At 46.1% G+C, this 12,389-nt stretch overlaps 1 pseudogene; it reads right to left on the bottom strand.

Moving 5' to 3' along the window:
* Window positions 1–6,009: 6,009 nt before the first annotated feature.
* LOC129049784 (large ribosomal subunit protein eL24-like) lies at window positions 6,010–8,776 on the bottom strand (annotated as a pseudogene).
* Between the last annotated feature and the right edge of the window lie 3,613 nt (window positions 8,777–12,389).

Consider the following 12,389-nt stretch of genomic DNA (forward strand, 5'->3'; position numbering starts at 1 on the left):
CTGGCCCAGTGCTGGACACCAGTCTATGTGAGTATATTTCTGTAAGTCCATAGTTACTAGCAGAATCCCACCCTAGTGTGAGACCTGGTAGGGTTTGACCAGGTCCATGAAGTGTAGTAGCAGTTGCCCGACTAGACTATTTTTGCCTTGAAAACCTAGGCAAAAACAGAGGCTTTGATTAAAAAAAAAGGGGGGGTGGGATGGGGAGAGGATTCACAGATCAAATGTAATTGGAAAAGGCATGCAAACTTTTTCAATTTATACACAGCAACAGAGGTCTATTTACAGATCTGGGATGGGGTTGGGCTTAATGGCTCATGCCTGTAATCCCAGCACTTTGGGCGGCTGAGGTGGGAGGATCGCTTGAGCCCAGAAGGTTGAGGCTGCAGTGAGCCATAGTTGCACCACTGCACTCCAGCCTGGGTGACAGAGTGAGACCCTGTCTCAAAACAAACAAACAAACAAACAAACCAACAAAGAAACGAATCTGGGATGGAGCAGTCCTGGTGGACTTCTCTAGTCATTGTGTAGAAGGCGCTATGCAGCCTCCAAGGACCAAGGTCTTGCAGCCAACTCTGAAAGCCAGGGCTCTGGCTCCCAGCCAGCCTTTCCTTGAAGACATTTCTTGAGCACATTGCCCTTGGCAGCAGTTAGATGCTGCTGCTTTTTATTAGTGCTTCCTTCTCTTTTTCCAGGCCCTCTTTTGGGGTTCTTTCTGCAGACAGTGGCTTTTGTTTTAGCCTGAGGGTTCAGAAGAGGACAGTGGGCTGGCCTCACCACCCATCAGCCTCTGCTTTGGGGACTGAATGCACGACGTCATCCACACTCCTAAACTGACCTCCAAATACATACAGTTGTGATCTCACTGCTCAGGAGGGCTGGAAACCATGGCAGCTCTCCTGAGGGCTCAGTGGGGCCAGCCACGCTCAGCTGGAGGTGTAAGCAGATTTTTTTTTTAATTGAGAAGGAGTCTCACTCTGTTGCCCAGGCTGGAGTGTAGTGGCATGATCTCGGCTCACTGCAACCTCCGCCTCCCGAGTTCAAGCAATTCTCCTGCCTCAGCCTCCCAAGTAGCTGGGATTATAGGCGCCTGCCTAATCCCATGCCCAGCTAATTTTACTGTATTTTTAGTAGAGATGTGGTTTCACCATGTTAGCCAGGCTAATTAGGAACTTCTGACCTCAAGTGATCTGCCTGCCTTGGCCTCCCAAAGTGCTGGGATTACAGGCATGAGCCACCGTGCCTGGCCGTGTAAGCAGATCTTTGTGGGTGAAGTTTGCCCCAGAGCAGGAGCTCTCTGTCCTGTTGCCTAAGAAGAGTAAGACTGGTGCTTTTGAGAAAAAGCAAAGTGCCAACTCAGGGGGAGAAGCTTCAGACCTCCTATTTGACTCAGGCATGCCCTCTACTGCAACCAGGTGATTACGGTGGTTTAACTGTCCTTGATGGTAGAACCAGAAGCTCTCACATTTGCGGAGACCTTTGATAGTGGTGCTGTTTTCCGCAGTCCTGTCTTTGATGGGTCATCTCATATTTCCTCCCTAGTAGAGCACAGGGTGAGGTGGGGCGGGAGGGGAGGTCACCTTCAAAGAGGCCCATCAAACAGGGGAATCTTGGGGGCCACTAATACCCTTTGCTTACATTAGCCAATGTTGATGCCAGGTCACCTTCAAAGTTCTTGTTCATCTTACTTAAACCTGTTCAGGTAACAAAGCCCTTGAAGTCTTGAATTTATGTAGTCTTAGACTTTAAAGTTCTTGAGAAAAAGATACCATAGGGGAAAATCTAAAAGACAGCTTTATGCTTTGACTTAATTTTGTCTGTGAATTGAAAAGGAACCTGCCTTTATTCAGCTTTGGGAAGGAGGGACAACTCAGGAGCTTAATTAAAGGTCACTGATCCCACCCTAGTAGACTGTTAGGCTTTGTGATCTGGGTTGAACGTGGACACCCCCAGTCAGCCTCTCTGCATCCCTTCCAGCACATTCTTTCTGAGGGTAAAACTAAACGTAATAGGTTAGCTTGTGGTTACCTTTATTTCAACAGAGCTCAACTTTTAGAACCACCTACTTAAAAGTAATGATGAAATTAATAATAAAAGTTATTTGTTGCAGGGCGTGGTGGCTCACGCCTCTAATCCCAGTGCTTTGGGAGGCTGAGGTGGGCGGATCACCTGAGATCAGGAGTTTGAGACTAGCCTGGCCAACGTGGTGAAACTGTCTCTATTAAAAATACAAAAATTAGCTGGGTGTGGTGGCACATGCCTGTAATCCCAGCTACTCTGGAGACTGAGGCAGGAGAGTCACTTGAACCTGAAAGGTGGAGGTTGCAGTGAGCCAAGATCACACCACTGCACTCCAGCATGGGTGACAAGAACGAGACTCTGCCTCAAAAAAAAGCTATTTATTGAGCACATATTATGTGCTATTTTCTCTGCATGCTTTTTCTCATTTAGTCCTCACAACAACCTGTGCAGTAGATACCATTTTTTGTTGTTAAAAATTTTTTAGGGGTAGAGACTGGGTCTTGCTATGTTGCCCAGGCTGGTCTTGAACTCCTGGCCTCAAGCCATCCTCCTTGCCTTGGCATCTCAAAGTGCTGAGATTACAGGAGTGAGCCACTACACCCAGCCTGGTAGGTATCTTTATTGTCCCCACTTTACAGATGAGGAAAATGAGGTTCAGAGAAATTATGTGATTTGCCCAAGTTGACCCAAAGGCCAGGGTTTTCTGGATTTGACACAGTTTTGCAAGAGGGCTGATTCTTAGTGAATGGGGAGAAACCAGCTTCTCCCACTTTGGGAGAGGTTGTGTCCTGCTATCCATGTCAGATGGTCCTAAAGAAACACTCGCTAACCCTTGTTCTCATGTGTAGAGAAGGATCAGAACAGGAATTAGATAAAGAAAGACATAACAAAAGGGAGTATCCGAATTTTTTCCTTTTGTCCAATGCAAGTCTGGTTTTGCAACTGAAAAATCCTAATCAATCTCAAAATTTAAAACTCCAGAAATGTTATCTCCTGGTGATTTGTCTACAGCCTCTTCTACCAGGTACAATGATTTGGTAGGCTGGCTTCCCGCAGGCTGTCACCTGTGTAGTCACACAGGGCCCGGAGTTTAGAAGGGCCCACCCTTGCTTTAATGTTCTGCTGTCCATCTTGAAATTCTTAATAATTTTTAAATGAGAGACCATGCATTTTCATTTTGCCCCGGGCACTGCAAGTTCTGTAGCTGATCCTGCAATTTAGGAGACTAAAAATAATGCGATATAACCTAGAATAGCTGCAGCCATGAGCTACTCCAGAACCAAAGCTGGGGTGCCTGGGGTCCTTCCCTTGTGTGCTCTGTTTGTGTGGAGAGTAAGTGACCACACAAGGAAGTTGTCTGTTCACTTGCCCTGCAGTGAGATCGTGTTGACATCAGAGCAGGAGCTCGGCAATGAACCCATCAGAAGAGTCCAGCAGAACAGAGATGGTGGGAGCCCTAGGCCTATTTGAAAATCCCAGGAGAACAAGGACAGGTAGCTCAAGGTTCCCTGAGTTTAGATTTGCTTGATGCCCTGACTGGTGGCAGAGGGTCTAATTTCAATGCATCTGACATTAATATATCCTTCTGATCCCAGGCTGGAGCTCAGAGCCTTCAGTACCCCATTTTGTTTAGTTTTGTTTTTGAGACAGGATCTTGCTCTGTTGCCCAGGCTGGAGTGGAGTGGCGTAATGATGGCTCACTGTACCCTCAGACTCCTGGGCTGAAGCAATCTTCCTGATTCAGCTTTCCAAGTAGCTAGGACTAGAGGTGCATCTCACCATGCCCAGCTAATTTTTTATTTTTGGTAGAGACGAGGTCTCACTACGTTGCCCGGGCCGATCTTGAACTCCAGGCCTCACGTGATCCTCCTGCCTTGACCTTCCAAAGGGTAGGGATTACAGGAGTGAGCCATCATGCCTGGCAACATTTTTTTTTGTTTTTTTTGAGGTGGAGACTCGCTCTGTCACCCAGGCTGGAGTGCAATGGTGCGATCTCAGCTCACTGCAACCTCCGTCTCCCAGGTTCAAGAAATTCTCCTGCCTCAGCCTCCCGAGTAGCTGGGATTACAGGCATGTGCCACCACGCCAAGCTAATTTTTATTTTTAGTAGAGATGGGGTTTCACCATGTTGTCCAGGCTGGTCTCGAACTCCTGATCTCAGGTGATCTCCCTGCCTTGGCCTCCCAAAGTGCTGGGATTACAGGCGTGAGCCACCACACCCAGCTGCCTGGCAACATTTTGATTTATAAATAGTTGGTCCCATCACAAGGCAATGGCAGCCCATTGAAAAACTGATGTCTGTCTTTGTTGGTTTCTCATACGTTCTCTCTCCTCTCTCCTCTTTCCTTCCTTCCTTCTTTTTTTTTTTTTTTTTTAAATGGCGGCTTGCTCTGTCGCCAAGCTGGAGTGCAATGGTGCAATCTTGGCTCACTGCAACCTCCGCCTCTTGGGTTAAAGCGATTCTCCTGCCTCAGCCTCCCAAGTAGCTGGGATTACAGGCATGTGCCACCATGTCCGGCTAATTTTTTGTATTTTTAGCAGAGATGGGGTTTCACCATGTTAGCCAGGATGGTCAGGAACTCCTGACCTCATAACACCCCCGCCTCAGCCTCCCAAAGTGCTGAGACTACAGGCATGAGCCACCGCGCCGGGCCCTTTCTTTCTTTCCCTTCCTTCTCTTCCCTCCCTTCCTTCCTTTCTTTTTCTTTATTTCTTCCTTCCTTCCTTCCTTTTTCTTTCTTTATTCCTTCCTTCCTTTCTCTGTCTTATTTCTTTTCTTTCTTTCCTTCCTTCTTTTCTTCTTTCTTTCTTTCTCTCTCTCTTTCTCTTCCTTTCCTTTCCTTGCCTTGCCTTCTTTCCTTCCTTTCTTTCTTTTGAGATGGAGTCTTACTCTGTCACTCAGGCTGGAGTGCAGTGGTGCGATCTTGGCTTCCTGCAACCTTCCTTCACTTCCCAGGTTGACGCAACTCTCCCACCTCAGCCTCCTGAGTAGCTGGGATTACAGATGTGTGCCACCATGCTTGGCTAATTTTTGTATTTTTAGTAGTATTTAGATTTAGTTGTATTTGCCATGTTGGCCATGCTGGTCTCAAACTCCTGGCCTCAAGTGATCCGCCCACCTCGGCCTCCCAAAGTGCTGGGATTACAGGCATGAGCCACCGCGCCCGGCCAAAAGATCTTTCAAGGAGAAAGAAAGTCCAAGCTGCTCTGAACCATTTGGCTTCTGTGTTGTAATAAAGGTTTATAAATCATCATTGTTGGGCATCCATAGACATATATTCACTGCTTCCTTGGTCTACTCGGTCTTCTGACTGCTGTCCCAGAATTTGGGGTGTTAGCCCCCAGGCTGCCTTACTGCCAAAGTAGAATTCTGGCATCCCTGGCTGCTCTGTGCTGTTTCTATACTGTCTGCCCCCAGGGCCTCTCTCTGGCTGGCTCTGATCTGGCAGCCTGCTCATTGCTCTGCGTTGTCATGGAGAAGGTTTTAGAAACATATTGTTGAACTGTGGGTGTATTTCTGCCACCTGGTAACAAGTGGGTTTGTAGAAAAGCCACAATGGAGGAAAAGAAAGGGCTCTTGGAGGACAGAGCTAGTGCCAGGGAAGCCAGCCGCGGCAGAGGGATGGGAGCCTGCACTGCTGTTTGCTGTTTGGTATTCTGTGCAGGCAGCAGCTTGCTGGTTGCCTTGGTTCCTGCAGGACTCCTGGGAGCTTGTGGCAGACAGAAGGCCATAGCCTCTGCAGAAGTTTGCAGATCTAGGGAAATGAATTGCCATGCAGCCCAATCTGTGGGAGGAGACCAAGTGGGCTCTCAGCCATTTAGATGCACTGATGTAAATTTATGCTTCATGCAGACAGAAAAGCTGCCCTCTGCTTATGTATGCCATCAGGCTGCCCTTTACCCATCTGTGCCAGTTCCTCATGGGGCCTAGATGTCCTAGCCACCTGGGCACCCCCTCTACCCTCCCACCCCTAGTTCCTGCAAGGACTTCAGACAGCCAATTTAGGGCACCTGCCACACCACTGTCTGCAGCTTTGTAGGTCAAAAACAGTTGAATATTGACAATTTCATATTGTTCAACCTAATTGAAAGCTTTGGGGTGACTTGACACTTTCATCAGGCTTAGATAAGATCATTAAAGAAAATCATTAATAGATTTTCTCTTGCCTGATATAATCTCTTCCCTTCTAAGTTATTCTAAATCCTGGTACTCTGTGTCCACGTTGTCTTCATCTTCCAAATGATGTATATGCTACTAATTATGCCCTGAAAGCTACAAAGCATACTGCCTTTTCCTTGAGAAGGTTTGTATAGTCTTTCTATTCCTTGAGGTAGAGACTAGATCCATTCCCATGCCCATATAGAGAAAAGGTATCTTCTAATGGACTCCAAAGATATGTTAATTGGTTTGATCACAAGCACAAGAAATGATATATTTGTATTACTTGTACATTCTTTTTTAATATAGTACAATGTTTATTTAAAATCTGAACTGGGCCAGACATGGTGGCTCATGCTTTTCATCCCAGCACTTTGAAGGCTGAGGTGGGCAGATCACTTGAGCCTAGGAATTAGAGATCAGCCTAGGCAATGTGGCAAAACTCCATCTTTACAAAAAATTTAAAAATTAGCCAGGTGTAGTAGCATGAGCCTATAGTCCCAGCTACTTGGGAAGCTGATGTGGGAGGATCACCTGAGCCCGGGGAAGTTTAGGCTGCAGTGAGCCAAGATCACGCCACTGGACTCCAGCCTGGGCAACAGAGTGTGAGACTCTGTCTCAGAAAAACAAAACAAAACAAAAAATCTGATCTGCCAACTTAGCATTTTTCCACCAAGTTGGGGAGCTGAAACTTTCACAGGCTTCACAATCTTTTGCTTAGGGGACGCCCTTGAGGATCTTTTTCGATGCTTGCTTAGCCTATTTTGCTTCCTGAGCAGCCCTGCGAGCTTGTTCTTGTTGAGCCTTTTTAACTTCAAATTTCTGATTCCTCTTGGCCATTAGATCAGCAAGAGATGCACCACCAATGGCCCCCTGGAATCTGACTGCTTGGCAGTTTCTTTTCTTCTGAATTTCTTCCAAATGTCCCTTTTTGTGCTTTCTTCTGTAGAGGACAATCCGGTTTATCTACCAACGGTCCCTCTTGGAAAGGAAAGCTGACTTGTACTTTACATTAAGAAACTGGAAAACCTCCCTGTCCATCCTGGTGTAGCACCTTCCATGTCTAGGGTAGACCTTGTACTTGCTAAAACTGTACAACTTGACCTTCATGGTAGCAGCTCCAGGGGAAAAGAAAAGATGGCAAAGGGAAGGAGAGGATAATGGGAAGAGCCATTCTTCTTATGAGAAGTTTTGGCAACTTTTGAAAAGTCTGTGCTTACCCTTATCTATGTACATATGACATCTACAGACTATGAACGCATTTTGCATCAGGACCTAAATAGCAACTATCAGGTTCTGAGGCATCTGCCCTCTCCTTCCTCCTCCCTGGATCTTGATTCAGCTGCTTTAAGATGGCTGTAGTGATGGGCCTCTTATTTTTCTGTTGAGGCATGGGCTTATTTAGCCATCCTCAGCCTCTTGAGATATACATCCCGCCTGAATTTTTCTGTCTGTGGCATCAGACTAGTATTTCCCAGCCTCTCCTTTTTTATTTCCTTATTTCGATGCTCTCACTGCATTCTCTTCTTTTTTGAACATAAAGATGCTTTTACTTATTTTAATAACCTCTTGTAAACCAGCCCTTTCCCTTCCCAGAGGTTTTGCACACTTCCCTCCCTGCTTTCTTTGTTTCCACTTCTTCTAGTGGCTGTAAGAAGTGGGAGTCCAGGCAGAACTCTAGACCCACCTAGGGCAGCAGAGGCAGACTGTGAAACCCAGGCCCAGAGCTTTTGGCTGAATCCACATCAAACAATGAGACTGCTTCAATCCTCATACCCTTTTGTTGTGAATTGCAAGCAGGAGGCAAGAGGGGCTTGTCTGGTAAATGCCACCTGTTGATCAGGTGAGATTAAGCCCACTGGATTTCCCTTTCCAGGAAGGAAACAGGTGAACTGCCAGACTTTCCAACACAATCCCCTGGCTTCATGTGATAATGAAAACAGGCACCTATATGTGAAGAAGTAGTCAGTTATGAGTGGGAATACTGAGTATAGACAATGCCCAGAAAATAAAAAGACAGCTGGCAGCCTGAAGATGGAGAGAGCAAAGGGGAGATTTTTATTAAATGCTCTAAAATTGATTTAAAAAATTTTCTGCCTTTAGCAGAATGAAGTCTTCTGGAAAACTACATACCTAGTGATAGTTGGAAACCAAGTCCTGGACACTTGTAACCACCCGCAATAAGATCAGAATGCGTGGAGGGTCTAGAGCAAAATTTCTGGCCAGGAGAGGGGCCTTATTCCTATTATTCAAATAGACAGATGGATGGCATCTAACTTCCCTTCAAGCTCCACAATATTGTAATCTGGTGGCCTAGGAAGTTGAAGCCTAGCCACAAATGACACAAATTTGCCATAAAGTAAATAATTACCAATGAACAAGGAGGTAGAGGAGGGAGAATCTACCAGCGGGAGTTAATCAATCACACATACAAACCGCCCTTGAGTTGGACTTGCCCTCTAGAGCAGTGCTTCTCAAACTTTAATGTGCAACACGAATCACCTGGGGACCTTGCAAAAGAAAAAGAGAAAGAAAAGAAAAAGCAGACTTGGATTCAGAAGGTCTGGGGTGGAGTCTGAGCTCTTCATTTCCCTTCCTTCCTTCCTCCCTCCCTCCCTCCCTTTCTTTCTTCTTTTTCTTTTTCTTTCTTCCTTCCTCCCTCCCTCCCTCCCTCTTTCCCTTTCTTTTCTTTCTCTTTCTTTCTTTCCTTCTTTCTTTTTCTTTCCTTCTTTCTTTCTTTTTTATGGAGTCTCACTCTGTCACCAAGTCTGGAGTGCAGTGGTGCCATCACAGTTCACTGCAACCTCCACCTCCCGGGTTCAAGAAATTCTGATGCCTCAGCCTCCCAAGTAGCTGGGATTACAGGCACCCACCACCATGCCTGACTAATTTTTGTATTTTTAGTAGAGATGGGGGTTTTGCCATGTTGGCCAGGCTGGTCTCGAACTCCTGACCTCAGGTGATCCACCTGTCTTGATCTCCCAAAGTGCTGGGATTAGAGGCATGAGCTACCAAGCCCAGCCTGAGTTTTTCATTTCTAATAAATTTAAGACCAGTGCTGCTGGTCTGTGGACCACACTCTGGAGTAGCAAGGTTCTCGAGCAGGGCTACCCAACAGAAATTTCTGTGATGATGGAAACATTCTATATCTATGCTAGCCACCACCCATATGTGGCTGCTGAGTGCTTGCCGTGTGGCTAGTGTGACTGAGGAGGAGCTAAATTTTTAGTTTTACTTAAATTTAATTAACTTACTTTTTTTTCATTTTCTGTTGCTATCACAAAATTTAACTAATTTAAATTTAAATAGGCATATGTGGCTAGAGACTATTGAATTGGAAAGCATAACTCTAGAGCAGTGGTTCTCAACCTTAAGTGCACATCAGAATCACCTGGAGAGCTTGTGAAAACAGATTGAGGGTCCCACCCCCCGAATATCTGATGCTGATCCTGCTGGCCCAAAGACCACCCTTTGAATACCTCTGCTCTAGAATATGCATCATCCCTGATGTGGTAAGCTTCAGGGTCAGCACAAGAGTCCCTCATCTTGTCTCTGGGCAGTGAGCCTCAGTCCATCCTTAGTGATAGCAGGACCCACCTGGTGGCACTAAGCTCCAATGAGATCTGAGCTTTCTCCCTGAAGGCCTTACACATAGATATTCCTGGCAGTGATTCAAATGGCTGCCACTGGGATGCTCCAGGAGGTCCCCTTGGTTATAAAATATCATTCCTACTGATTCCCAAGAAGCAGCAGAACATACTGGTTAAAAGCATGTGCTGTACAGCCAGACTAAGAGAATCCAAGCTGACTTTGCTCAACACTGGGTGTGTAACTATGGGCATATAATTGCTTAAAGCTCATGCCTCAATTTTATCATCTGTAAAATGGAAATAATAACAGTACCTACCATATAGAGAATCTTGTGAGAATCAAGTGCTTAAAACAGTCACCTGCACAGTGTAAGTGATTAGTACACATTGGCTATCATTACCCCTGCAATCTCAGCATTAGCAAATTGTTCCCTTCTGCCATGCATTTGCTCACCCGGCAGGTTCTCTGGAAATAAGCAGATATTCCTAGGAAGCACACTCTGCCTACCGTACAATTTTGCTGAAGATTCAGGAGTACTCTGAGGTCCATTAGGGTGTCCCTCTAGGTTATCCAAGGATGGAAGAAAGGTGATGAGGTAGGAGAGCTCCTAGAAGCTTGCCATACTCTTCATCCTCACTTCCCCATGCACAGTGAGAGCCAGGATGGGCCAGCCTACCTGGTTAGCACCTCTATGTATTGATGTATGTCCAAAGAGGAGAATAGACATCTACAAACCCAGGCCTGAAGCTAGCCTCCATGCAGTTGTCAACAGGGCCAGAGGGCCAGGAAGGGAGACTGGGGACATTTGGTGAGGCTTCTCAGGGAAAGTCATTAGTTGAGGATGAAGTGATGCTAAGGCATATCCAGCTGTCTCCTTCCTGCTCCAACACTACCCCTACAGTGAGCCCATCAGCACTCTCCCAGGTTGGGCTTGTCCCAGACCCTCTTCCTCATTCCTGTGTGGCCATAGCAGAAGATGGCTACACAGGAATTCTGTACAGTCCAGAATTGCTGCCAAGTACCACCACACCCTGTAGTACCAGAGTCCTCCCGAACAATGGTTCTCCCACAACCTCTCCTACTTGGTCCTGCTGAAGATGCTATCATAGAATTTGGGCATCACCAGGACAGAAGCACACCCTCTTTTGCCCTAGAAAGATACACAAATTTTAAAGTATTCTGTCACTTTACCCATCATTTAAGAAGTCTTAAAATAAAATTTCCAAAATTATTATCAGACATCAATTTTATTGCCAAACAAGGTAAATGGGTAAACAAGTAAATCCCTACCTCCCCTCAGCCCCCACAACCCCAGGATTACTGCTTATTACCAGGGGAACCATTTTTCCAGAGCCCCTCATTTGGAATGGTTGGAAGATTGCCACGCAGCAAGGACTACCCCCAAAAGGGCTACCATTCAAGCCTGGTGTCCACCAGGACCACCTGGCTTAAGCTCGATCTACCCCATTCCTTCCTTTAACATCTTCTCTAATTTAGGATAACAGTATCCACAAATTGAGTGCTACTGCTTTCCAAGAACTAAATGATTTAACAACTCCCTACCAAATAGGATCTATTGTCTCCATTTCACAGAGGACAAGAGGAACAAGTTGAGAATAGCTTGAATAAGTCAAGACACTTGCTCCTTTGCCAAACTCTTTGCCTTAAGTTGTGATAACCACAGGGAATAGATTTTCAGAATTTGGTGGACGTCAGTCATTCTGTTATACTATGTTCCCGAATGTTGGCATTTTGGTATCTAAATTCTATTTCCCAGTAAATCTCTGACACCCAGTGAGAGAATGCACTGGGAAGGAGAAGTGCAGTGGCAGCATGAAAACCCTTCGTCAACATGAGGCTCGATGATGGATTTGGGAGATGCAGACACCATGCTCACAAGCCACAGCCTGAAGCAGCCTTGGGGCTGGAGGCAGGTGGGAGCAATGGAACCTTACAAGGGGCAGCTCAGCCTTCCCAGAGCTTAGCCCTCCCTGGAAGAATAAGATGGCTATAGTTCCTCCCTTTGCAAGAACACTGATGCTGGAAGCAGTAAGGGTGGGTGTGCACATGTGTATGTGCATGCACGCTTGCACATGTGTGCTCAAACACAGAAGATATGGATCATTCACAAGAAAGTCCTGTGAACTGTGTAAGTGTCTGACACAAAAATATGCCATCAGTACTGTACTAATGGAGGGCTGGGTGCCATGGCTCATAGTCCCAGCACTATGGGAGGCTGTGGTGGGTGGATAACTTGAGGCCAGGAGTTTGAGCCCAGCCTAGCCAACATGGTGAAATCCCATCACTACTAAAGATACAAATTTAGCCAGGTGTGGTGGCATGCACCTGTAATGCCAGCTACTTGAGAGGCTGAGGTATGAGAATTGCTTGAATCCAGGAGGCGGAAGTTGCAATGAGCCGAGATGGCGCCACTGCACTTCAGCCTGGGCGATAGAGTAAGACTGTCTCAAAACCAAAACAAAACGAACAAACAAAAAATTGTACTAGTGGAGAGGAAGAAAGGCAAGAACACTTCAAAATGACAGCTAATTTAAAAATCACTTTGGACTAGGTTTTTGTGCTCATTTGAGACATGACTGTATTTGATGAATTGGGA

The sequence above is a fragment of the Pongo abelii genome, chromosome 15 (genome assembly GCF_028885655.2).
Source record: "Pongo abelii isolate AG06213 chromosome 15, NHGRI_mPonAbe1-v2.0_pri, whole genome shotgun sequence".
NCBI classification, from domain to species: domain Eukaryota; kingdom Metazoa; phylum Chordata; class Mammalia; order Primates; family Hominidae; genus Pongo; species Pongo abelii.